This window comes from Vulpes lagopus, chromosome 18, assembly GCF_018345385.1.
Source record: "Vulpes lagopus strain Blue_001 chromosome 18, ASM1834538v1, whole genome shotgun sequence".
NCBI classification, from domain to species: Eukaryota; Metazoa; Chordata; class Mammalia; order Carnivora; family Canidae; genus Vulpes; species Vulpes lagopus.
Window position 1 is genome coordinate 26173739 of NC_054841.1, and position 27216 is coordinate 26200954.

At 42.3% G+C, this 27216-nt stretch overlaps 1 protein-coding gene across 2 annotated transcripts in view; it reads right to left on the reverse strand.

Annotated features, from left to right (window-relative positions):
• KIF3B (kinesin family member 3B) overlaps nt 1-19431 on the reverse strand; it is a 45038-nt gene extending 25607 nt beyond the window's left edge. Inside the window, exon 1 of one of the 2 annotated variants that reach the window (XM_041733197.1) lies at nt 19326-19431. The gene's annotated coding sequence lies outside the window, so the exon portion shown is untranslated. Of the gene's footprint in view, nt 1-13935; nt 14037-19325 lie in introns of those variants that run through there. The other variant, XM_041733196.1, reaches the window with a different exon arrangement.
• Nucleotides 19432-27216: the final 7785 nt, after the last annotated feature.

Sequence of the window (27216 nt, forward strand, 5' to 3'; positions counted from 1 at the left end):
CTCTTATATTTGGATTAATGCACCTTTACCTTTGCTAGTTGTCAAGGAGTCTTACCTCAAATTCTAGAACCAGGTGTGGATTGGATTCTTACTAACTATTGGCTTCCTATAAAAATTCTGGGACAGAGGTCATAAACTCATCACATTCTACCTGAAACATTTTATTTGTTAAAAAAACAAACAAACAAACAAAAAAACTCATAGCAGCCCAGGTGGCTCAGCGGTTTAGCGCTGCCTTCAGCCCAGGTTGTGATCCTGGAGACCTGGGATGGAGTCCCATGTCAGGCTCCCTGCATGGAACCTGCTTCTCTCTCTGCCTGTGTCTCTGCCTCTGTCTCTCTCTCCCTGTGTATCTCATGACTAAATAAATAAAATCTTTAAAAAAAAAGCTCAGAAATTCCACTTGTATTTACATGTATGTCTTAGTGAAAAATCTTTACGCATGTACACAAGGAAACATGGACAAGGATGCTTCCAACAGCAGGTTAAAATAGAAAAACTGGAAACAACCTAAATATCTATTTTCAGGGATGCCTGGGTGGCTCAGTGATTGAGCGTCTGCCTTCGGCTCAGGGCGTGATCCCAAAGCCCCGGGATCAAGTCCCACATCGGGTCCCTGCATGGAGCCTGCTTCTCCCTCTGCCTCTGTGTCTCTCCATCTCTAATGAATAAATAAATCTTTAAAAAAATTAAAAAATCTATTTGCAGGGGAATTGAAAGATAACATATGGCAAAATCATATCATAGACACTATACAATTCAGTAGGTAAAAGGAATAAATTAGAGCAGGGGTCAGCAAACTATAGCCCATGGGCCAAATGCAGCCCACAGTCTGTTTTTGTAAATATAATTTTATTGGAACATAGTCGTACCCCTTTGTTTACATATTATCTATAGCTACACTAGTTATAAAATGGCAGAGTTGAGTAGCTGTAACAGAGACAGTCTGGCTCACAAAACCTAAAATATTTACTGCCTAATCTTTTATAGAAAAAGTCTGCCAACTTTGAATTAGACATATATATTTACATGGATAAACAGGCTGAATGAAAAAGCAAGTGCAGAGTGATAATTATGATTAAAAATTTATAAAATATGGTGCCCGTGGAGTTGCATTTACTTATATGTAAGTATTAAAAAATGGGATAGAAAGATACAAAACAACTTATGATAGCAGCTGCCCAAATTGGGGAGAGGGAGAGGTGGAGAATGGGATTAAAAATGGGAAGGATTGGGCAGCCCAGGTGGCTCAGCAAGTTGCGCCTGCCTTCGGCCCAGGGCGTAATCCTGGAGACCTGGGATGGAGTTCCATGTTGGGCTCTCTGCATGGAGCCTGCTTCTCCCTCTGCCTGTGCCTCTGCCTCTCTCTCTGTGTCTCTTATGAATAAATAAAATCTTTTTAAAAAATGGGAAGGATATTTCACTTTTATCTGTAAACAAACAAACAGGGAGGTACACCTAGCTGGCTTAGTTGGTGGAGCATGCGGCTCTTAATCTCACAATTGCGAGTTTGAACCCCACATTAGGAGTAAAGTATACTTAAAAAACAAAACAAAACAAAAACAGGGAAAAGAGGTTTGAAGAAAGTAAGAGAAAATGTAAACAGCTGTCAATTCTGATTGTTTCTCATATTCTCTGAATGTTCAAAATTTTCTCAAAAACAAAAACCTACCAATTTTACATTTTATTTATTTATTTTAAAGATTTTATTTATTTATTTATTTATTTATTTATTTATTTATTTGAGACACACACACACACACACACACACACACACACAGAGAGAGAGAGAGAGGCAGAAACACAGGCAGAGGGAGAAGCAGGCTCCATGCAGGGAGCCCGATGTGGGACTCGATCCCAGGTCTCGGATCACACCCTAGGCTAAAGGCAGGTGCTAAACCACTGAGCCACCAGGGCTGCCCAGTTTTACATTTTAAAAAACAAAGTTTTTTTGCTTTTCTTAAAGAATGGTAATATCTGACAACCCCTGGCCCATGCCCTAACTGGCAGCAACGGGAGCTGAGAAACAGCTGCCTCTTTGGAGGACCTGACCTCTCCAATCCTCCCCAAACCTGCTCCCTACTGTCTCACTCCTGGCATGCTTTGCCCATTTGTACTTCCTGCCTGGCTCCTATAGGCCTCTCTGTCTATAACCAAATTCATGTACATATGATCTGATTAGAAAGGCTCGCCATGCTAGCCCATCTTTTTATTTTTTTTTTTTAAGATTTTATTTATTTATTCATAGAGACAGACAGAGAGAGAGAGAGAGAGAGAGAGAGGCAGAGGGAGAAGCAGGCTCCATGCAGGGAGCCCGACGTGGGACTTGATCCAGGGTCTCCAGGATCACACCCTGGACTGAAGGCGGCGCTAAACCGCTGCACCACCAGAGCTGCCCTAGCCCATCTTTTTAAATGACATTTACCAAGGTTCTATAATGACATGGAAAATGCTTATCATAAAGCAGTTTACAAAGTTGAATGCATATAATCACAATTTTCTAAAAATAAGACACATGAAAACATCAACAGTGGTCCATTTTGGGTGATGGGACTATAGGTGATTTCCCCTGCTTCCTCAACAATCCTGTATTTTCCAAATATTCTTTCATGAGCATGTGGTATCTTCAAATGGGAAAAAATAAAGGTCTGGCAATTCACCAGAAACACCCCTGCAAGGAGGAGCAATCTGCAGGCGCAGAGTGCATACTAATGCATCTTTAATCAATGCATTCCAACACAGTGTCCTCTAAGATCATACCAGGCAACCACCTGCCAACCGCCTGGCCTGAAGTTCAAGGACTCAGAGTATCTGGAAGGCAGCTAAAGCCACAGATCACGTGGGCCATCTGAAAAAACACTGCAACTCTCAGGCAAGAAGATAAAGCAACTCCCTATTAACTATCCCAAAACAACTCCCTGTGCAAGTTTCTCTCAGGGGAAGCAGCTGCTTCTACTGTGTATCCACCTCATCACCATCAACACCACTCTCTCACAATGGCTGCTAATTGGGTTGAAGTACTATGACTCCTTATTTGCAATCCCTGAACTACCCCTAGAGAGCAAGTCCAATTCTGGGCCTCTTGTTCCTATAATGGCCAGTTATCAAAATGTGAGCTACATAATTTTTAAAGCAAGATTATTCATCTCCTTTTGAAAAATAACATCATTGCCCTGCAGAACTTTAAAAAGGACATAGATTTGTGTTGAGGGAACACTTCTATATATGCTCATATATGCATAAAATATATTTGAAGGGATATTCATGAGCCAGATACCAATATCAGTTGCCTGTAGGGAAAGAGCTGTCTGGTGAGGGCCAAGAGTAGGAGGGAGACTTTGCATGTATACCGTTCGGACCTCTTCAGTTTTAAGTCATGGGAATATATTGTGTGATCAGAAAAATAAAATTAGGGGAAAAATGAACTGGAAAAATCTTGTGAAATTAATTAGTAAACTAATATCCAGATATTAAAATTCATCCTTTTCTTCTTTTTCATCTATCTAGTTTCACGGATCACCATAAATATAAGGTAATAAAAATGCTTTGGGATGCCTGGCTGGCTCAGTCGGAGCGTGTGACTCTTGATCTCGGGATCGTGAGTCTGAGCCCCACACTGGGTGTAGAGATTACTCATAAAAATAAATAAGTAACTTTAAAAAGAAAAAAGGAAAAAATGTTTTACTTAATGAACAAAGGGCCCTAGAAGTAAAAGTACTTATCTCAACTTTATGGTTAAGTGTCATAAAAGAGCTTCCATGAGGTCGATGGTAATGGCATCTTTAACATTCTAATGTCATTGTGGCCTGTTAGGTAGCCTCAGCCCTAAAAGCATTTAAAGCAAAGATGTCAAAATACTAGACTAATTAAATATAGTCTGTTGTTATTACAGGCAATGTTTATAGCCAGACAGTTGTGCGAACTGTCTAAAATCCTGTAAACTGTCCCTTATGGTACATATATACATATGGTACATATGAGAGCTGTAGCTTCTCAAACTGGCATAGACTATTTGAGAAGAATTGAGTAATCAATATCTTGATCAATCCATTGAAATGTAATACTCAAAATGTTATAATCCCTGGAAACAGTCACTCCCATTTTTTAGAATTATTTTAAGGATATCAATAACCGAATATATGTGCAAGATGTACATATATGTCTATAATGATTTACAGTACCATCTCTAATCACCTAAATACTCATCAATAAAGGATTGGTTAAGATACATCTCTACAGTGGGAAATTATGCAATCACTAAAATGACAATACACCTCTAGGTATTTACTTATAGGAAGATGTTCATGGCATTTTGCTGAGTGAAAAAAAGCAGACTACCAAACAGAAGAGTTATTATGATGTGATTTATGTTTACATGTGGACATGCACATGTGCAGAGAAAGATGTGGGGTAAAGAGTGTAAAGTCAGGGTTAAAAGCATGAACTTTAGTGTTCAACAAGACAGGGTTTGAATTTCTGCACTGCCACTTAGCTACAAAATCTTGAGAAAGTTACATAATTCATAGTTTCTTACATAAAATGCAGTTAATGACACCTACCTTGGGACACCTCAGTGGCTTAGCAGTTGAATGTCTGTCTTCAGCTCAGGGCTTTTTGTGGGGGGCCTGCTTCTCCCTCTGCCTAGGTCTCTGCCTCTCTCTGTGTGATTTTCATGAATAAATAAATATAATATTTTTAAAAATAACACCTACCTTAAAGAAATAGTCTATGGATTACATAAACTAATAAATGCTCAGTGCTTAGCCTAGCATAAGATGTGTAATGAACACTCATAGAATGCAAACATTGATCTAGGGAGTGAGCTTGCAAGTGATTTTTTTTTTCTTTCTCTGGCCTTTGTGATAGGTGCATATATTTTGTTTCTTATAATCAAGTGGGAGGACAGCAATAAAGCTATTTTTTAAAAGATTTTATTTATTTATTCATGAGAGAGACAGAGAGGGAGGCAAAAACACAGGCAGAGGGAGGAGCAGGTTCCATGCAGGGACCCCAATGTGGAACTTGATCCCGGGACTCCAGGATCACACCCTGAGCCGAAGGCAGATGCTCAACCAGTGAGCCACCCAGGCGTCCCAAAGCTATTTTTTTCTTTGGGGGAAAAATGTCTAGCACCTTGATTTCAGGTTAAGTATCTTAGGAAGACAGCCTACTTATCTGGAGAGAAACCTACAAAGGTCACATACAAGAAACATGAACAAATAAATTCCTGTCCTGAATTCAAATGGGCACCAGGCATGATAACCCAAACAGCCAAACAAAGAAAGCATTGATCGAGGGGGGGAAAAGATGGGGAAAAAAATCCTTTTTCTTTTTATTTGGGGGGGGGTGTAATCCAATTGTGAGACATTCATAAAAATATATTCAAATCTAGAGGATAGGGCAGCCCTGGTGGCTCAGCGGTTTAGTGCTACCTGCAGCCCAGGGCATGATCCTAGAGACCCAGGATCAAGTCCCACGTCAGGCTCCCTGCATGGAGCCTGCTTCTCCCTCTGCCTGTGTCTCTGCCTCTCTGCCTCTCTCTTTCTCTCTCTCTCTCTCTCTCTCTCTCTGTGTCTCTCGTGAATAAATAAATAAAAATCTTAAAAAAAAAAAATCTAGAGGATACTTCTCATTAGAATCAGTGTAGGTTTGGGGTTTTGTTGTATTTAATAGTCACAACTCATAGTTTAGCAAGAGTTTCATGTATATTCCTAATCTAATCCTCAAAATCACCTTAGGAGGCATAGTATTAGCCTTATTTTAAAAATAAGAATGGGAGGTTCAGAGAAATTTTTTGCTCAAGGTCTCACAACAATTAAGTAGAACAGTCAGGATTCAAATCTAGGCTTATCTTATTTAAAGACCTACATATGAACTTATTCTTTATTTTTTAAAGAGTTATTTATTTATTTATTTATTTAGTCATGAGAGACACAGGCAGAGGGAGAAGCAGGCTCCATGCAGGGAGCCCGAGGCGGGACTCGATCCCGGGTTCCCAGGATCAGGCCCTGGGCTGAAGGCAGCACTAAACTGCTGAGCCACCCAGGCTGCCCATATGAACTTATTCTTAATACACACATATTTATGTCTGCATCAATATATGCATAGATTAAAACAATTCAAGCTGTACAGGTAAGTTACAATAAACAAGTAATATTCTTCCTATGCCTTGGGGAGATACTCAATGCATTTGCAAGCATTAATGTATCTGTATTGTTCTCCCACCATTTTTTCTTCCCCCCCTTTTTTAAAATAAAGTGGAAGTATACTATGTAACATTCTCCATCTTACTTTATAGATCATTGAGGCAAATTCTGTACCACCTCCTCCTTTAAACAGCTGCCCAGATGTCATGGTGTAGTTGCTTTATAACATATTTGATGGGGCACCTGACTGGCTGAGTCAGCAGAGCATGCAACTCTTGATCTCAGGGTCAAGAGTTCCAGCCCCACAGTGGTGTAGGGTTTACTTAAAATAAAATAAAATAAATTTATAATGTATTTGATTATTCTGTTACTAAGGGATTTTTTCATGGTTTCTGGTCTTTTGGTACTATAAACAATGCTACAGTGAATATCCTGAAAATAGACCTTTAACTACAGGGAGGAGTAGTTAGCAGGATCCATTCCCAGAGGTGTAAAGCTATACATGTTCCTTTTTTTTTTTTTTTTTTTTATGATAGTCACAGAGAGAGAGAGAGAGGCAGAGACACAGGCAGAGGGAGAAGCAGGCTCCATGCACCGGGAGCCCGACGTGGGATTCGATCCTGGGTCTCCAGGATCGCGCCCTGGGCCAAAGGCAGGCGCTAAACCACTGCGCCACCCAGGGATCCCTACATGTTCCTTTTTGATAGAGGGTACCATCTTGCTCCCTTCCCCCACTGTCTCACTAATCCCCCCAATACCAGTGCACCCTGTTGTCTATACCCACTTAACATATAGAACTTACACTCATAACCACCACGAGGCTATGAAGCTGGAAAAGCCTTCCTGCCAGAGACTTCTCATTGCATATACTAAGCCAGGAAAGAAACAAAGATGTTTCTCTGCTAAAAATGTACACTCTGTTGATGTAAGACACTTAAAATCAACCAAATATAACACTTGGTGCTTGACTGGGGCCCTTTTTGGAACTTGATTCATATGAACCAACTATTACAAAATTGTATGAAACAACCAACGGCATTTGAACACTGGATATTAGATGACGTTAAAGAATTATTATTACTTTTTTTAAGTGTGAAGATGGTGTTTTTTTTTAAAGACTTATTTATTCATTTATTTATGATAGACATAGAGAGAGAGAGAGGCAGAGACACAGGAGGAGGAAGAAGCAGGCTCCATGCCGGGAGCCCAATGTGGGACTCGATCCCGGGGCTCCAGGATCACACCCTGGGCCAAAGGCAGGCGCTAAACCGCTGAGCCACCCAGGGATCCCAAATGGTGTTTTTTTTAAAGAAAGTTCCTACTTTTAGGCATACACATAAAAGTGCTTTCAGATAAAGTTCTGTGCTGTCTGGGATCACAATAAACCAGAGTGGGGCGGGTTGGATGGGAGGTTATTGGTAGAACAGAAGTGCCATGTGCTGATAACTGCTAGAGGTGGGTAATGGGTTCATGGTTCATTATACTATTCTATTTTTATGTATGCTTAAAATTTCTCAAAATGAAAAAAAAAATGCCTTTTGACCAACAGCTTTTCTTTTTTTTCTTTTCTTTTTTCTACTTTTAGGAAATGTTTAATTGTGGTTTAAAAAACCCACACTCATATAAAATGTACCCTCTTAACCATTTTTAGGTGTACAGTTCAGTAGTGTCAATTACATCCACATTGTTGTACAACAGATCTCTAGAACTTTTTCATCTTGCCAGACTGAAACTCTATACCTATCAAACAAAAACTCCCCATTTCCCCCTCTCCCCAGCCCCTGGAAACTACCACTCCACCTCCCTATTGTAGCATGGAACAAGACTGCCTTGTTTTTTAAGGCTAAATAATATCCTATTGTATGTATATGCCACATTTTTTAAATCCACTGACCTGTGCATGGACATCTGAACTACTACCACCTCCTGGCTATTCTGAATAATGCTGTAGTGAACATAGGTGTATTCTACTCAATGACTTTTCATTCTTTAAAAAATATTTATTTATTTATTTATTTATTTATTTATTTATTTATTTAAGAGAGAGAGAGCGTGCGCGCCGTGCGTTCATGAACAAGCAGAAGGAAAAGAGAAAACACATCTCAAGTAGACTCCCCGCTCGATCCCAGGACCCTAAGATCAAGACCTGAAGACCTGAGCCAAAATCAAGAGTCAGAGGCTTAAAAAAAAAAAAAAAGAGTCAGAGGCTTATTAACCGTTTGAGCCATCCAGGCTTCCCTTAAGGACTTTTCATTTTAATCAGACTGCCTTTCAACTGGGTAGAGAGCCAGCACAAAATCTACATTTTAAAGAGGGAAGTGGTCTGGACTAAAGATTCAGGGACACCTGAGATTGAAAACCATTTTTTTTTTTAATTTAAATTCAATTTGCCAACATATAGTATGACACCGAGTGCTCATCCCATCAAGTGCCCTCCTTAGTGCCCTTCCCCCAGTTACCCCATCCCAATTCTACCCTCCTGAGCTCTGGGGCTCTGCACAAGTTTCTCCACCTTTCTCAGTCTATTTGCTCATCTGTAAAACGAGAAGACCACCAATACCCTGCTGCTTGGGGTTGTGTGAGGATTAGAAGAGACAAGCATTACAGTGCCTGGCCCACAGGAGGTGCTTTAGAGGAGAAAAATTTAGAGGAGAAAAATCCTGAGATGGGGAGAGGGAAGTAACATGACATACCAAGTTAATAAGTGGCAAAATACTCAGAAACCAGGTCTACCTGGCTCCAAAGTTCATGGCCCTTTTTTCCATACAGCCCAAGATATCAGTCGTTGGGTTGCCTCTTCACATTTTTTTTTTACCATCTCCATGCACCACCTGTATTATTATTTACTCAAGGTTTTTCTTTAAACCTACTTTCTTTTAATCCAAATTTATTTTTAAAAGAAACTTTTTATCACTTCATGAAAAATCAGTATCACTTGCTGTAAATAGAAGGTAACTATGAAAATAAATATAAGGACATACAACGTTACTAAATTCTAGCTATATACTGTGGCTTCTCTAAGGGCTGAGGTCTCATCACCCCTGGTTAGAAAGCCAGCTTAGCAAGTGTTAGACAGGAACCAAACAAATATTCTCCTTGACACAGTCAGAAGAACTAAATCAGTTTAAAAGGGAATAATGCTCAGGGTACCAGGTGGCACAATCGGCTAAGGTTAAGTCCAACTCTTGGTTTCAGCTCAGGTCCTGATCTCAGGGTCCAGACACAGAGCCCTGCTTGAGCTCTGTACTCCATGCTGAAGCGTGGTCAGCTTAGAGTTTCTCTCTCCCTTTCTTCCATCCCTCCCCACTCCCCTGCACTCAGGCTCTCACTCAAATAATGAATAAATCTTGAAAAACAAAAAAAGAGGGGGCAGTGCCTGGGTGGGTCAGTTGGTTAAGGGTTAAGTGTCTGCCTTTGGTTCAGGTTATAATCTCAGGGTCCTGGGGTCGAGCCCCACATCAGGCTCTCTGTTGAGTGCAGAGCCTGCTTCTCCCTTTCTCTTTGCCTGCTGCTCTGCCTACTTGTGCAAGCGCTCGCTTTGTCAAATAATACTTTTTTTAAAAAAATAAAAAATAAAAATAATTAAAATAAGGGGGGAAATAATGCTCACCATGCCATTCAATGTAAGTAAGGATGTGGTATTTGAGTGCCACCTAAAGTCTTCTGTTCCACCTGGTTTAACTCTGCAGAATCTAACCCCATCTAGATACCCCAAATCAGAATCCCATTTTATCAAAATTTCTAGTGATTTGTGTGTGCGTTAATGTTCGAGGAGCTCTGCCAAATGTGCTACAACTATAGTAAACAGTTCCCAAAGTCTATGAAGCAGAATTTCCTATAAATCATAGGATTTATTTCAGTAATATGATGAGTAAAATACTTAAAGAAAAAAAATCCCTCTCCAAAAGTCCAGCAATGGGGTGCCTGGATGGCTTAGTCAGTTAAGTGTCTGCCTTCAACTCAGGTCATGATCCCTGGGGCCTGAGATCAAGCCCAGAGTCGGTTCCCTGCTCAGCAGGGAGTCTGCTTCTCCCTTTCTCTCTCCTTCTGCCTTTCCCCCTGCTCCTGCTCACTCTGTCTCTCAAATAAGTAAAATATTAAGGAAAAAAAAAAAAGGTTCACCAGTACTGCCATCAAACGATGGCACATTTGTACCATTGTGGAATCACCATTCCACAATGGTAGCATGCTCTCACAGCTCATACAGTGCACAAACCTGACAATGTATGTACAATACTTCTGGTTAATGTCACCAAACAACAGCCTATTCAGGGAATGGAGGGTTTAAATATGCTCATGTTCTGAGTCTTCCACATTGGGAATTCTGTATCAAAAAGAAAAGTGGATTAAGGAAAAGCAGCAAAGAGGACTGAAAAAACTTATTAGAAGATCCTTATGGTATGTGAATTATACCTCAATAGAGCCAGTTTTTATTTTTTTTATTTTATTTTTTATTTTTTATTTATTTATGATAGTCACACAGAAAGAGAGAGAGGCAGAGACACAGGCAGAGGGAGAAGCAGGCTCCATGCACCGGGAGCCCGACATGGGATTCAATCCCGGGTCTCCAGGATCGCGCCCTGGGCCAAAGGCAGGCGCTAAACCGCTGCGCCACCCAGGGATCCCTAGAGCCAGTTTTTAAAAAATACTTTTAGAGGATCCTAGTAAGATTTTAAGAAAGAAAATATACAGTTCTCCTTTAGAACTTTTTTAAGTTCTAACTTTCCCCAAAGTATTTATTTAGAATTGTTCTCTTATGAGGCTGAGAAAGAAGCAGAGATGTTCATTAGAGCACTATATGGGATTATAAAAAGCTGGAAACAAATGCCCAATCCAGGGAGAATTTACTTTGTAGTAAATGGTACATAGTAACATGAAAACATGGTTATGAAATGCTAAATGAACATTTCCAAATGCAAAATGAAAAGTCTGCTTTGGGTGGTATATTTATCTAAAAATATACCTGCAAGTAGACAAGTTTACTGAAATTGAGAGAGGATACCATTTTCACAGGTAATCCCTCCCCACTAAATTGTAATAATGTCTGCTTTTGCAACTTGATTTAGACATTGCTTTGTTAAAAACATTATTGAAGGAGGCTGCCTTTATAATTAAATTTTTTTTAACAAATCATCTATTTAATTTTTTATAAGCTTCTTTTTTAAAAAAGATTTTATTTATTTATTCATGATAGACATAGAGAGAGAGAGAGAGGTAGAGACACAGGCAAAGGGAGAAGCAGGCTCCATGCAGGGAGCCTGACGCGGGACTTGATCCTGGGACTCCAGGATCGCACCCTGGGCCAAAGGCAGGCGCTAAACCACTGAGCCACCCAGGGATCCCCACAAATCATCTATTTCAAAGAAATTGTCAGAAATGCAGATAAAGGTTTACGCAAAGATATTCATCAAGTTATTCTCTGTAGCACTGTTTATAATATTTAATATTGAAACTAGCCTAAATGACAATAGGGGAAATAGGTAACAACTATACATCCTGGAGAAAAAATAATTTAAGGATATATTTGCCTTTGGATAGTAAGATGTTATAGTGGTTAGTTCTGGGTAGTGGGACTTAAAGTGAATCTTTTAAAGCATTTTTTTTAAGTTTTTATTTTTAAGTAATCTCCACACCCAATACAGGGCTCGAACTCACAACCCTAAGATCAAGAGTCACACGCTCCACTGACTGAGCCAACCAGGGACCCAAAGTGAATCTTATTTAGTCTCTTCAGGACTTTCCTCATTTTTCCTCAACAGAAATTCATTATTTTTATAATCAGGGGGAAAAAATTCTATTAAAAAACGCTGGAGGGACGCCTGTGTGGCTCAGCGGTTGACTGCCTTTGGCTAAGGGTGTGATCCTGGAATCTCGGGATCAAGTTCCACATCCAGCTCCCTGCATGGAGCCTGCTTCTCTCTTTGCCTATGTCTCTGCCTCTCTTTCTGTGTCTCTCATGAATGAATGAATGAATGAATGAATGAATAAATAATAAAATCTTTAAAAATAAAAAATGCTGGGAAACAATTAACTAGTTAATTTAAAACGTTGGCAACTGAAGCAATAAGGAAGGAAAAACATGCTATATATTTCTTAGGCTAGAATCTGATTCGTTACTGCAGATCTTGCAAAACCAGTAACTAATTCCACCAAGAACTATCTTCTTGCGGTTGTCTTAAGTAACCTGAGCTGATATTTTATCTCACCTGAATGGAATCTTTGTGATTTACTAGCTAAGTTTTTTTGCTTAGGTTATTGAAATGTGTTATAAACTAATAATTACTGCAATCTACTATACCTCCGGAGACTGCTATGAGCTTTTAGTTTCTATTTGCTTTATTCCCACACAAAAGCCCCCAAAGCAAGCACTTCCTGGAACCACTGCTGAAGGTGATACGAAGGACCCCAGACTAGGTAACAGCACGCATCCTGTTTCAACTCCCAATAATCTACTGCAATTTCTAGTTCCCTTGAACTTGCTTCCATTTATACACCGTGTTCAAATATGACAAAATGCAAGTGCTGCAAATATCCTGCCAAAAACTTTAAAAATAAAACCACACCCACCACAATGATCATTGGTGCTCTCTAATGCAAACCCTGATTTAAATAAATCAGCATACTAAAGATAGATCTGCCTGTGTGTGAAGAGCTCAATGCCTGCAGTGTGACAAAGTGAGAAGACACAATGTGTCACCATGACTAATTGAGCCTTAAACATGAACATCCCGAGCTGCAGTGCAGATGTGTGACACTGATAAGATGAACTGATTGCAATCAATGATCTCTGGCTGCCAAGAAATATGCTCTAAAAGCCCCACCCTGCAAGGTCTGGGTGATAGCCCAGCATGAAGTCACCAAGGAAGAAAATACCACTCAACTCCATGTTCAGTCTTCTAGGCAGGGCTGGAAGAGCCTAAGAAGGCTGTCCCAGGTCCTTATTTTGCATACACAGAAACTAAGGGCCCTAGAGGTTGAGTTATTTGCCCCAGGTCACACAGTGAACGGCAGAACTGCTACTAAAATTCTTGCCCAACCCTCCAGATCCTACCCACTTTTCACACATCCTGTGATGGCATACTCTTTGACCAAGAAATCTTTCTAAGACTCTGGGGAGATCAGGTGATGTTGAAAGGAAAATAATGAGCCCATTGGGCAGACAGGGAAAACTGAAGCACCAAAAAGCTGAATCTTTGTAGTTAGTCAGCAAGTGGTGTGGGACTTGGGCTGCTTTCTTCTCACCCATACAGATGTTATCACCACCATCAAGAAACAATGTAGGGGGGTTCCTGGGGGGCTCAGTAGGTTAAGCATCTGCCTTCAGCTCAAGTCATGGTCCTGGGGTCCTGAGATCGAGTCCCGCATCGGGCTTCCTGCTCAGCAGAGAGCCTGCTTCTCCCTCTCCCTCTGCCCCTGCTCGTGCTCTCTCTCTCTTGCTCATCCTGTCTCTTGAATAAATAAATAAAATTTAGAAAGAAAGAAACAAACAAACAATCAGGGTAGGGCCGAATGACTCCGTACAAGCTTGCAGGTCCTACCCGTGTCAGCGGTTTGGGCCTCGAGTGTCGGGCTGCTAAGTGTGAGAGGTGGCTTATCTTATACACTGGATATCTATTTACTGACTTATCGGCCAAGTGACTGACATCCAGATTCAGTTAAAGTAGCTCAACGGTTTTCCCCCTGATTTCTTCAAACATTCTTTGAAGACACTTTTTCATCAGCCTCCGACATTAGTTACCCACGAACAGAAGAGAATGGCTCTCAAAGACAGCAGGGATGTACTACCCACCTGAAAGATGAATGAACAACTCAGTGGTAGAAGGAGCAATGGACTTGGACTCAGCAGATCTAGGAGTTATTTGACTTTTGTGTGCCTCTACTCTCCTCTTCTGAAAAGTCAGGTTCATAATAGTACCCATGTTCAGGGTTGCCTTGAGGACTAAATGAGATAACCTGTGTCAAGTACTTAAGATAGTGCTTGGCTCAATAACTGTTGGCTATTCCTATTACTTTTATTATCATTATCATTGGCAAGGCCTAGTTTTGCCATTTATTACCAAATGAGTGTACCTCAAGCTTTAACTTGCACAGGACACACCAGGGGTTCTTGGTAAAATGCAGCTTGGTATATTAGATCTAGGCCCAGATTTCTTCGTCTTCTTCTTCTTTTTTTTTAAAGATTATATTTATTTATTTATTTATTTATTTATTTATTTATTTATTTGAGAGAGAACACGAGGAGGGAAAGCAGCAGAAAGAAAGGAGAAGCAGGGGGATCCCTGAGTGGCTCAGCGGTTTGGTGAGCATGGAGCCTGCTTCTCCCTCTGCCTGTGTCTCTGCCTCTCTCTCTTTCTCATGAATAAATAAGTAAAATCTTAAAAAAAAAAAAAAAAAAGGAGAAGCAGACTCTCATTGTCTCACTGAGCAGGGAGCCCAATGTGGGGCTTGATCTCAGGACCTGGCATCATGGCCTGAGCCAAAGGCAGACACTTAACCAACTGAGCCACTCAGGTGCCCCTAGGCCCAGATTTCTAACAAGCTTTCAGGAGACATAGGTATTTCTGTCACACAAAACACACTCAGAGCAGCAAGAACCTACCAAACCCAGCACCTAGCAGGTGCCTAACACTATGGACAAAAACAAATGACCTCTTAGCATCTCAATGCCTCATCTGTAAACTGAGGATAGTACATATTCCACATGGGCTCCACTGACTGGCATTAGTCAATAAGAATGCATAGGAAAGAGCATTCTAAACAAGGCTATATAAGTGAAGGTGGTGGGATCATCAGTCTTATTATTCCTAGTATGGAACTTACAACATTGTAAAGACTAAATTTACAAAAGCCATTATTAGCATATATGAAAAAAAAAAAAGGCTTGAATTCTCTTGCTCAGAAGAGATACTCCGTTCAAGAATCCTCTAGGAATTCTGGCAGAACACAACAGCTTCTCAAGGGATCCCCAAATCCAAAGCTCTGAAACTTTAGAAATGTCATTTGATGGCTAAAGAAAGAACCACTTTGGCAGGGAAACTGTGGCCATGTGAGGCACTGACAGTGAGCTTCACCAGTGATTCCATTCTCTCTCTCAGAGCCGGCCAGCCTGCTTCCAGCCTTCATCAGCCAAGATCTCAAGTCAGGACAGCAACACCAACAGCATGAGACAGATGGACACTGCCCTGGCAAAGCCCATGCCTGCCACTCCACAAACTGGCAAAGAGCCAGAGTGCAAGGAAAGTAGGGATTGCGGATGTCCAAGGTGGGGGCTTCAATGAGATGCATCTGGCTGTCTTCCTGCAGCATAAGCTGGGATCTCTTCCCCAAGGACTATAAGGTGTGATGTTTATACCTTCTGCCCCTCCAACAAGTTCAGAGTGAGCCACTGCTAATTCTTCCTCACTGGGCACCTTATCTAAAAATTCTTTCATCATTTAGGGGCAGATGGCACCACCAACATCTACCTAACTGCTCAGGCCAAAAACCCAGGAGTCATCCTTAATTCCTTCGGCTCTTTTCCCAACCACCATCCTGCTGGTTCTGACTCCAAAACACATCCTCAATCCACCCTCTGCTAGCCATCTCCACTGCTACTTCTCCAGCAGGGTACCATCACCTCTCTACTAGCCTCCTAACCTCCCTTCCAGCTGCCATGCTTATCCACCTTAAAATTCATTGGCCACACAGAGACCAAAGTGATTTAAAACAAAACAAAACAAAATATAGACTATTGTCACTCTCCTTCTTAAAGCCTTTAGTGGCTTCCCACACTTTTAGAATCAAATCAAAATCCCTTACTCTAGCCTACAAGCCCCCACCCCTCCAAATTGGCCCACCTCTCCATTCTCCCTCTCCTTTCACCTCCAACTCATCTGCTCCAGTCACTCGGAGCCTTCTTTCAGTTCCCAGAACTTACCAAGCTTGTTCCCTTGGACCCTTTACCCTAGCTGTTCCTTCTGCCACATTTCCAAATGGTTGGCCCCTTTCTGGCAACAAATCTCAGCAAAACTGTCACCACCTTAGCGGCGCCAGTGTGGTTCAGTCAGTTAAGCGTCCAACTCTTGATTTTGGCTCAGGTCATGATCTCAGAATCCTGGGATCAAGCCCCACATCAGGTTCAGTGCTCAGTGGAGAGTCTGCTTGGGATTCTTTCTCTCCCTCTCCTTCTGCCCCTCCCCCCTCATGCTCTCTCTTTCTTTCAAATTAATTAATTAATTAATTAATTAATTATATTTTTTTAAAAATCACCACCTTAGAGAGAGGCCTTCTCTGACCATCCGATTAAAGTAGCAGCACCTTAATCTCCATAAGAAGTTACTCTTTCTGTCATCACAGTCCTTATTTCTGTCCAAATTACCTTGTTCATTTATGGATTTATATTTCTGTTGCTGCCATTGGAATGTAAACTGCATGAAAGCAAGGACCTCATCTAACCATCCTGTCTCCAGGCTAGAACAGGGCCTGACACATACCAGGCGCTCAGCAAATATTGAATGAATAAAACTGAATCCAGAGCCAGAAGACCTAATTCCCAGGTGAAATGGGCCATTTACTAGCAGCATGGCTTCTCTTACCTCAGGTCCCTTGCCTGCAAAATGAGGATCTTAAATCTGCACCTTATCTTCCTTGTAGGGCTACTAATAACACCAAATGAGTGAAACTCATTTAAACACTCACTTAACTCACTTAAACACTTTTGTAAACCACTAGGTACCATGCAGACAGTACCGTATTATTACCAGCAGAAGAGAAGACTCTTTCTCAGGGACCCATACATCAGTTGTCAAAATGAAGCGTCTAACCCAGGAACCCAACAGCAGCCTAGGACACAAAAAAGATTTGAACCAGCAGTTCTACTCTGCAGTAGGGGCAAACACAAGATGTGAATTCATTTAAAGAAGTCACATTATTTGCAAAGCTAGTAATATGCAAACTAAGCTTGGAGGTCCTTGAAGTATATGGAATGGGGACTGATTTCAACACCTTCTGTTGCAGTTGGCAACAGAGGGACTTAGTACATGTTTATTCAATTGAGAGTTGGGCTACCACACCTAACATCCTACCATGAGCTTTCATCTTTCTTTGCAACCCATTGTAGCATGGAGTTATAGGCTCCTGGAGCCACCCTGTAATAATACTAACGTTTATGTTATACTCTGACAGCTACTGCTTCAAGCTTGCAGTGACCTTCTGAGGTTGACAAACCTGCTGTTAGGAGCACATACTTTAATTTTTAATTTATTCACTCACCAACCATAAATAGAATATAAAGTATTGTATGGGTGCTATGTTAAGCCCAAATAATAATGGCTAACATTTATCAAAAATGCCAGGCACTTTACATATATTAGACTCAAATGAATCCTCACAACAGCCATACATACATGGTAGATACTATTATTATCCTCATTTTACAGATGAGGAAGCCAGCACGGAGATGAAGTCAACTGCTCAGTGGCACGCAGCTTGAAGGTGGCAGAGCCAAGCCTTGAACCCAGACAGCCGGACTCCACGCTATTAAAACGCTAGCTTGCAATCAGAATTGTACAACAGCACTGAAAGGGCCTTCAGATGTCATCTAGTCCTCTTCTTCCATTTTAAAGAGGAGGGGACTGAGGGACAGAGAAATCCTCTTTTGAATATGCCAGCTCTTTTGTGAGGTCCACATTTTGAATGATATATATTTAAATGAAGCTTTATATAAGATCTTACTTCCTGGGACACCTGGGCAGCTTAGTGGTTCTGGGCAGCTTAGTGGTTGAGCATCTACCTTCAGTTCAGGTCGTGATCCCTCCGTCTTGGGATGGAGCCCCACATCGGGCTCCCTGCAGGGAGCCTGCTTCTCCATCCGCCTATGTCTCCGCCTCTTTCTCTGTGTCTCTCATGAATAAACAAATAAAATCTTAAAAAAAGAAAATTAAAAGATCTTACTTCCTTGCCACTGGAAAAAAAGGCTCTAGCCATAGCGGTTAGAAAAAATGAAAGAATACACAGCGGCTTTGTAACAGCTACTGTTGAGACAGCGGGGTACAGGGGGAAATATAGGATTTACCTGTGAAATGCAGACACCACCACCACCTACCTGGCAAAGTCTAGGTGAAGATTAAGTGAGATAATGTACCCGAAAAGTGCTTCTTAATCATATACTTTCAAAGAGTGATTAAGCTTTAAGCACTTTCCAAAAGACACAGGAAAAGACTCTTTTGCTCTCTGAAAGAGTCAACAAAGCCCAAGTATGTGAAAATAAGACCATAATCCCAATCACCTACAACTTGCTCTCAGGGGTTCCCACCACCAGGGCCACTTGTGCAGGTCCACATCACCTCCCTGGGTCTGAGCAGCATGGAAAAGTGAAACTGGGGGCAAGAGGATGTCAACAGCAAAGGAAGACACACAGGAGCTCGTAGTCTATACACCTAAATCCTACCAGTCCCAAAGTCATCTCCTGGAAGCCTCGCCCAAACCACCCCTCACACCTCCTGATAGCTTGTCGGGCACTTGCTTTGTGCCAAGCTACTTGACATGCCCTGTTTCACTGGCTATCTGCATGGGTTCATCAACTCGTTATACAGATAAAGAAAAGGTGGCTCAGAGATTAACTTGCCCAAGACAAGGCCACACAATTACTAACTGTAGATGCAGAGTCTCCAACTCAGACACTGTCGGCTGGAAACTGGAGCCCTGGTCCCCATTCCAGTGTGCCCTAAGAATTCTCCCTCTCCCCATTCAGGGCACTTTCAACGTACATAACTCATTATCTTAACCGCTCTGAGCATCAAGTGTTAGGAGATCCCTGGGTAAACAGTCAACTGACGCCCGACCGGGGAAGGGACCTGCCCAAGGTCACACAGCGCGCCAGGGGCAGCGGCGAGGTTCGGACCCCGGGCTCTCGCTGCCCTGCCTCTCTCCGGAGCTGGTCTCTGACCGCGGCCCCAGAGCCCTCCGGACGGAGCCCGACGCCTCGAGGCCGGGTCGAAGGGTCTGGCCGCACCTCCGCCCGGAGGAGGAGGGGCGAGGCTGCCCGGACCTCGGAGGATGCCCGGGAGGCTGGGCAGAGGATGCTCCGGCTCGTGGAGCAGCAGAGCCAGGCGGCGGCGCCGGGGCGGGCCTCCGGGCGGATCGCTAGCGGCGGGCGCGACGGGCCTGCCCGGAGGGAGCTCGGGCCCCTCCCCGACTCACCTGCGGCGCGAGCCGACAGCGGGCGGCGGCGGCGGCGGCGGCGGCGGGGGCGGCGGCAAGCCCCGGGCTCAGCCATTCCCCGCTGCCCCGGATGGGGAGAGACGGCGGCCGCTCACTTCCTTAGCAACCCGGCTCAGCGACCCACTTCCTTAGCAACCGATGTCAATTTCAATAACTTTATTGGAGCACGAGCGGCGAACAGGGAAGCCGGCGCAGGGAGCGGGGCCGGGCACCGCACTGGCGCTTAGTAGGCGCCCAGCGCGCCTCGGTCCTTTCACCCACCCAGGAGGTGTGAGGCGAGCGCGCTGTGCCCTGCCTCCATCTGCCAGGCTCTCGTGCCTCAATTTCCCCATCTGTAAAATGGGACTCAGCGCCTTGGTCGAGCCACGCGAGGTCACGCGTTTTCAGCTGCCAGTTGACCTTTCCCAAAGCGCTTTCAAACCCATTATCTGACTTAAGTCCCGAACTGCTGCTAAGACTTGTAGGGTCACTCAGTCACTCAAGCCATAAAAGTTTAGGAATTACCCCTCTTTCTTCCCTCTCCTTCACTCCCTCATCCACTCACGCATCATCTCTCTGGATCTGCCTCTCAAATATTTCTCCCATCTCTCCACCTTTCTCCATCTCCAGTGCCACCCTGATACCTGCTTCCACTCATGTCCAGCCCTGCCCTGCCAAGCCGTTTTCCCCTAAGGAGCCAGGCTGATCACTTCAAAAGGTAAAATAAATCATGTCGTATTGCTGGCTTAACATCCTTTGATGGAATCTCACTGCTCTTAGAATCAAATCTAAAGCCATTATGACTTCCTACAAGATTGAGACAAGTCTGTTGCAGCCACATTGGTCTGAAAGGCTAGGTTCTAATCCACCACCACCCCCATAAAAATCCATATGCTGGGGGCCTAGGGGGGCTCAGTTAGTTAACCCTCTGACTCTTGATTTCAGCTCAAGTTTTGATCTCAGGTTCATGAGTTCAAGCCTCGTGTTCATCTCCACACTGGGCATGGGACCCACTTAAAAAAAAAAAATCCATATGCCATTCCTCACCAAACAGAAGCTCCACAAGAGCAGAGTCTCTATTTACCACTATAGCTGCCATGCCTAAAACCTTGCTTAGTCTATGGTAGGTGTTCAATAAATATGTATTACATGAATGGATACTGAGATGCTTGCTCTTCCTCACTCCACACCTTGCCTTTACCTATTCTAACAGATATTGGTACTTGCTCCCCTTTCTTCCTTGCTCCTGAACACACAACTAGACTGACTACCCTCTTCTCAGCCTCCCTTGCAGTTAAGACCAATTTCTGGCCAATTGAATATGATGTGTGCATTCTCAGGCCTGGCCCATAAAAACCTCCCATATACCTGTTCACACTTTCTCTGCTTTAAAATGAAGGACTCCATTGTACATCTGAAACTTACAACATTGTATGTTAACTAACTGGAATTAAAATAAAAACTTAAAAAAAAAAAAAGTGAAGCATTCCAAGGCTTTCGGAAATGATTGAGCCGAAAATGGAAGGAAACTGGATCAATGAAAAAAAAAAAGAAAGAAAGAAAGAAACTGGATCAATGAGACACCCCTTAGAGGAGAGCTGGCCAGGAAGCCGGCCAACCTCCATTATTTAAGATGGACAAGGAAATAAACTTTTGTTGGATTCAGTGATTGAGATGTGGAGGCTTTTTGTCACAGTAGTTAACTGGTCCCAATGAAGATACCTAATTCTGAATCATCCTCTGGGTCCCAGTTTACTTCCTTCTCCTGTTAACCTACACTACTATTCACCATTATTCAATAAAATTAAGTAGGTAAATCATGTTTACCCTATAATGACTACAAATACTGTTTTCTACTAAATCAAATAATGTATTTATGTTCATGTTTCATTAAGTTTATGTTTCATTTCTTCCACATCTTTTGGTGCTTTCTAAGGCTAATAATTGTCTTGATTTTTTTTTTTTAATTCATGATAGAGAGAGAGAGAGAGAGAGAGAGGCAGAGACACAGGCAGAGGAGGAGCAGGCTCCGTGCAGGGAGCCCGACGCGGGACTCAGTCCCGGGACTCCAGCATCACGCCCTGGGCCAAAGGCAGGTGCCGAACCGCTGAGCCACCCAGGGATCCCCTCATTAGTTTTCTTTATAGCTATTGTCAATTTTCTTTGTATAAGGTCAATAAATCAGGAAAATGCTCAGCAATGAATTTTCAGGATACTTAAACATCACAAATAGTACATGAGTTTTGCTTTGTTTTTTTTCTCCTGAAGACCTCAACTCCTATCTGGACTACTGCTCTGCAAACCTAATGCACAACTGTCATTCTCTGTCTTTCCTATGTCTTTCTCCTGGCTTGGATTCCCAGTTCCCTAGACCCAGTGCCTTCTGGTTTATGGATTTACCCCTTCATTTCTGTGTAGCACATCTTTCACTAGATTCCTAAGAAAACGTTCATGGAAGCAACTATGTTTAGTCCTTGTTTGTCTAAATATGTCATTATACTGTTCTTACACTTGATTAATAGTTTAGCAAGGTATAGTAATCTAGGTCGAAAATTATTTTCTCTTGGAATTTTCAAGGCCTTGCTCTACTATCTTTTGGTATCTACATTTAAGACCTCTAACACTATTCTGAATCCTGTTCCTTTGTATATGACTAATTCTCTTTTTTTAATCTTTGGAAACTTTTACGCTGTTCTCTTTATCTAATGTTATGATATTTAATGATGATTCCCCCCAGTGAGTGCTGTTCCTCATTGTGCTAGCTGAATCCTTTCAATCTGGAGACTTGTATCTCATTATCCTGGGAAATTTTCTTATATTATTTCTTTGATAATTTTCTCCTATTTTTTCCCCTTCTGTTCTCTTTCTGGAACATCTCTTAGTCAGAAGTTGTACCACATGAACTGAGCTCTTAATATTCTCATTGTTTTTCTCTTATTTTCCCTCTTTTTAAAAAAATTTTTTTTGCTTTGGTTCTACTCTCTGGGAGATTTCCTCAACTTTAGCATCCATACTCTCTGTGGAAGCATTCTGGATTCATCTTTCAGTCATCAATATTCCCTTCTGCAGAGTCTGAGGCATAACTTCCTCCCTCTATTAAGTCAGTTACTACTTACCCTCTGTCTTTGTTGGCCAAAAGCTTGCTGGACCACTAATATCTTCCTCCTGTACCATTAGCATCATGGGATGATACATTTTTTTAAATTCTTTGTTGTCATATAAGTGGAGTTCATGGGAACCTGGGTGGCTCAGTGCTTGAGTGTCTGCCTTCAGCTCAGGGCATGATCCTGCAATCCTGGGATTAAGTCCTGCATCAGGCTCCTCACAGGGAGCCTGCTTCTCCCTCTGCCTATGTCTCTGCCTCTCTCTGTGTATCTCTCATGAATAAATAAATAAAATCTTTTTTTTTTTTTAAAGTGGAGTTCGGGCAGCCCCTGTGGCTCAGTGGTTTAGCGCCGCCTTCAGTCCAGGGTGTGATCCTGGAGACCCAGGATGGAGTCCCGCCTCGGGCTCCCTGCCTGGAGCCCGCTTCTCCCTCTGCCTGTGTCTCTGCCTCTCTCTCTGTGTCTCTTGTGAATAAATAAATAAAATCTTTAAAACAAACAAATAAATAAATATAGAAAGTGGAGTTCATATAGGTGTCATCAAACCACCATATTAAACTGGGTGTCTTTATTGCTTCATAATTTTCAAAAACAAACGTGGATTAAAGGGGACGAACAGATATTTCCAAGAAAAAGAATAGAAAACATGGCCTTTAAACATGCAAAATCATGCTTCTGCTCACTCATATTAAAGGAAATGAGGACACCTGGGTGGCTCAGCGGTTTGGCACCTGCCTTTGGCCCAGGGCATGATCCTGGAGACCTGGGATCGAGTCCCACGTGGGGCTCCCTGCATGGAGCCTGCTTCTCTCTCTGCCTATGTCTCTGCCTCTCTCTGTGTCTTTCATGAATAAATAAATGAAATATTTAGTAAAAAATAAAATAAAATAAAGGAAATGGAAATTTAAACAATCGTAAGATTTTTTTTCACTTAATCAGAAAGAAAAAGGACATTTAATAAAGCACTGCTGATGTGTTGATGACAGTGTGGTGCTGATTGTGTCCACAGCAATCTGTATAACACTGTGTAGAGGAATAGGATTAGTAAGAGTAATAGTAGTACTAAAGCATAGAGTGACCAACTCCTTCTGGTTTGCACAAGACTTTCCTTGTTTAAGCACCAAAAGTCTCATGTCCCAAGAAAACACTTGGTCTGGGAAAACTGTGGTAGTTAGTTTAGGGTGGTAGGATAAGTTTTTTGATACATTACTAGTATGTTCCATTTCCTTTTCACAGTGTGATACCTTTTTGATCCAACCTGGACTGTGAGGCATTTATTGCTCAGGAAAGAGTTATTTTGGAAGAAAAATAGGGAAAAGATTGTCTAAGTCCCCAAATTCCTGGAGAGGGGATTCAGAATGAAAGAAGTATTAACAAGTCAGATCAGAGCTTCCGACCTCGTTTCCAGAGGTTTGCTAAGTTTGAGGGAAACGATGGTAAGAATGCAACAAGGGGAATGAGGCCAATGGGGTGGGAACAAAAGATCATGGGGGCCAGAGAAGAGACTCCTCCCTACCAAATGGAGCAAACTCCGAACTAGAAATGATCTAATTCCAGTGAGCACTATTCATCAAAAGCAATAGAAACCAACTCTAACTGAAGGCAACAGAAATGAGATTCATTAAAGGGGTAATGGGAAGTTCAAAAAATCACCAGGAATTTTCTAGAAGTGGCTAGGAATGAGGAAGGCCAGGTCATGTGGGAGCATGTACTATTGGCCAGACTGGTGGATGCCCAACTTTCACCACAGACCATGGGCATTGTCTCAATATTACTCTCATCCACCCTCCCCATAAGGATTCTCCATAGTCCCAGCTCCTTTGTAACCCAAGCTCTGAATGGGTGAGGTGTTTTGTTTTTTTTGTTTTTTTTTTTTTAAGATTTTATTCATTTATTCATGAGAGACACAGAGAGAGAGGCAGAGACACAGGCAGAGGGAGAAGCAGGGTCCACACAGGGATCCCAACGTGGGACTTGATCCCGGGTCTCCAGGATCAGGCCCTGGGCTGAAGGCAGCGCTAAACCACTGAGCCACCCTGGCTGCCATGAGTGGTTAAGTTTTGATCACATGTCTATCTCTTACCTGTAGTAGAAGCTGTTAAAGCAAACATCTGAACTTTTGGGTTTCTCTGGTGGCAGAAATACTACCTTCATGTACAAAATGAGAACTCCCAAACATTGGAAAGAGTTGTGTTGCTATGCAAGAAAAAAATATCTCATTACAACCAGACATCTCCTTGCCAATGAGCTCCATCAGTCCTCCCCCTCATTGTCACTCAGTGAGGATATCTCTGCCCGGTGGCAAACGTGACACCCAGTGACCACCCAGCCAGAACGAAGCCCTCTGTGCCATGCAATTTTGCTCAGTCCTCATCTGTCTTATCCTGTGAGGACATCCCATTTTAGTGGCTGGAGGCATCCCAAATGCTCTGCAACAGTGGAGGGCACTGGATACTTAGGCAGTTGGGAGGAGGAGGAAAGTGAAGAAAGGGATATGCTGGTACCTAGCCTGGGTTGGACTGAATGGAACCAGCTTGCAGTCTCCTACTAAACCAGGAGAAAGGTAAATCATAGCCTGGACACCCATGGGCAGTTTTATTATGACCTCACCCAGGAAAAATAACTTCTGACGGACACCCCACAGGGTTGACAAATAACAGATGGCCTGACTCCTCTTGTAATGGGAAAATCACCAAATTTCCTTTCTTCCCTCTGACATTCTAGAGCAGCATTGTCCAAAAAAATCTTTATACAGTAATGGAAATATTCTATGTCTGCATTGTCTAATATGGTACCTACCAATCACATGTGGCTATTGAGCGCTTGAAATATGGCTAATGCTCCTGAGGAACTGAATTATATTTACTCAATTTGAATTAATTTGAGTTTAAGTGGATAGTGCAGCTCTGGGCTATGAAAAATAACAAGCCTGTGGGGTCAAGATGGTCTTAGGTTTTCTTAGGTTTAATCTCTGCTCCACCTCTCACCAGATAGCTGAATGATTCAGTGTAAATCACATTAACTCTCTTGGACTCAGTTTCCTCATCTGCAAAATGGGGCTATTAATACTACTGCCCCAGTTTGTTGTGAGAATTGACTGAGATATGGTGTGAGCCAGTGCCTAGCACTCAGTAGGTGCTCTGTAAATGGTGGGTGTCTTTTCTACCTTTTTTGGATGAAGGCCTTAGTGTCCTCCAGGGAAACAATAATTGCAAATGTAAGGAGTCCTGCTGGTTAAGAGAGTTGGATATTTTGGAAAATGTAATATCATTTGCAAAAGAGGGTTGAAAGGGGGTTGTGTAAAAAGACTGCAAAAGTGACTGAAATAAGTCAGACAGAAAAAGATAAATACCCTATAATCACACTTATATGTGGAAACCAAACATCAAAAACAAACAAACCGCAATAACAATGAAAATGTGAGCTCATGGAAACAGAGAACAAATTGGTTTGGTAGTTGCCTTAGGTGGTGAGTGGAGGGTGGGCCAAATGGGTGAAGGGGGTCAAACGGTACAAACTTCCAGTTATAGAATGAATAAGTCCTGAGTAGGTAACATACAGCAGAGTGACTATAGTCAATGATCTTTTTATTTTATTTTATTTTATTTTATTTTATTTTATTTTATTTTATTTTATTTTATTTTATTTATTCATGAGAGACACACCAAGAGAGAGGCAGGGACACAGGCAGAGGGAGAAGCAGGCTCCATGCAGGGAGCCCGATGTGGGACTCGATCTCGGGACTCCAGGATCACGCCCTGGACCAAAGGCAGGCACTCAACCGCTGAGCCATCCAGGCGTCCCAGTTAATGATCTTTATATTGCATATTTGAAAGTAGCTGAAAGAGTGGATCTTGAAAGTTCTCATTAAGAAAAAAAACTTTTTGTAACTGTGTGTGGTGATGGGTGCTAGCTGGATTTATTGTGGTAATCATTTTGCAACATATACAAATATCAAATCATTAAGTTGTACACCTGAAATTGATATAATATTATGTCAGCTATACCTCAATTTTTTAAAAAAGGGCTGTAAAGGGAATGATTTATTAGAATGCAAGAAGGTGGCATCCCAGAGCCCCTTTCCAGAAGAAACAAGATGCTGGGCTTGAATGGAGGCCAAGCACCTGAGACAACCTGGATGGTTCTTGCTTGGCTGAGTGCCCAGTGTCGATGAGGCTCTGGGACCTGAGAGAGGCCCTGCCAGCTGAGAATCAAGCTAATGCCTTCTAAACTCGCATCTTTGATGTTTTCTGAAGAAAACCAGACGGGAGTTGGCTGCTAATTGCTTCTTCCTCAGGCATTTAACTGGCTGTATGTCCTTGGGCAAGTTAATTCACCTTTCTGGACCTCGTTTCCCTATTTGCCCCCAGGAGGGCTGCTGTGAGAACTTACCCAGAGAACGGGTAAGAAATTGCTCTCCCAGCTTTAAGTTACCATAAATCATGAGGATGAAGAAAAAACAATGATAACTGAAATCTCAGAGCCCAAAGCAGGTCATAGATGCCTGGTGACTGGACAATGCTCCAGAATCATTGAATCATTGTCCCAGGATTGGGTTTTGTCTTACTTATCTGTATCCTCTGGGCGTAGCACAGTGCCTGGCACATAGCAACACACAATACACAATTTAAAAATATATATTATCAACATTTGTATTTCACATTAGATTTTTAAAAGCATAATACTCAACGTTGGCAAGATTAGAGAGAGGATCACTTTTATCCTGCTGCTGATGGGATGAAATTGGCACAGATCATAAGGAAAATGAACATGATGACTAAGAACCA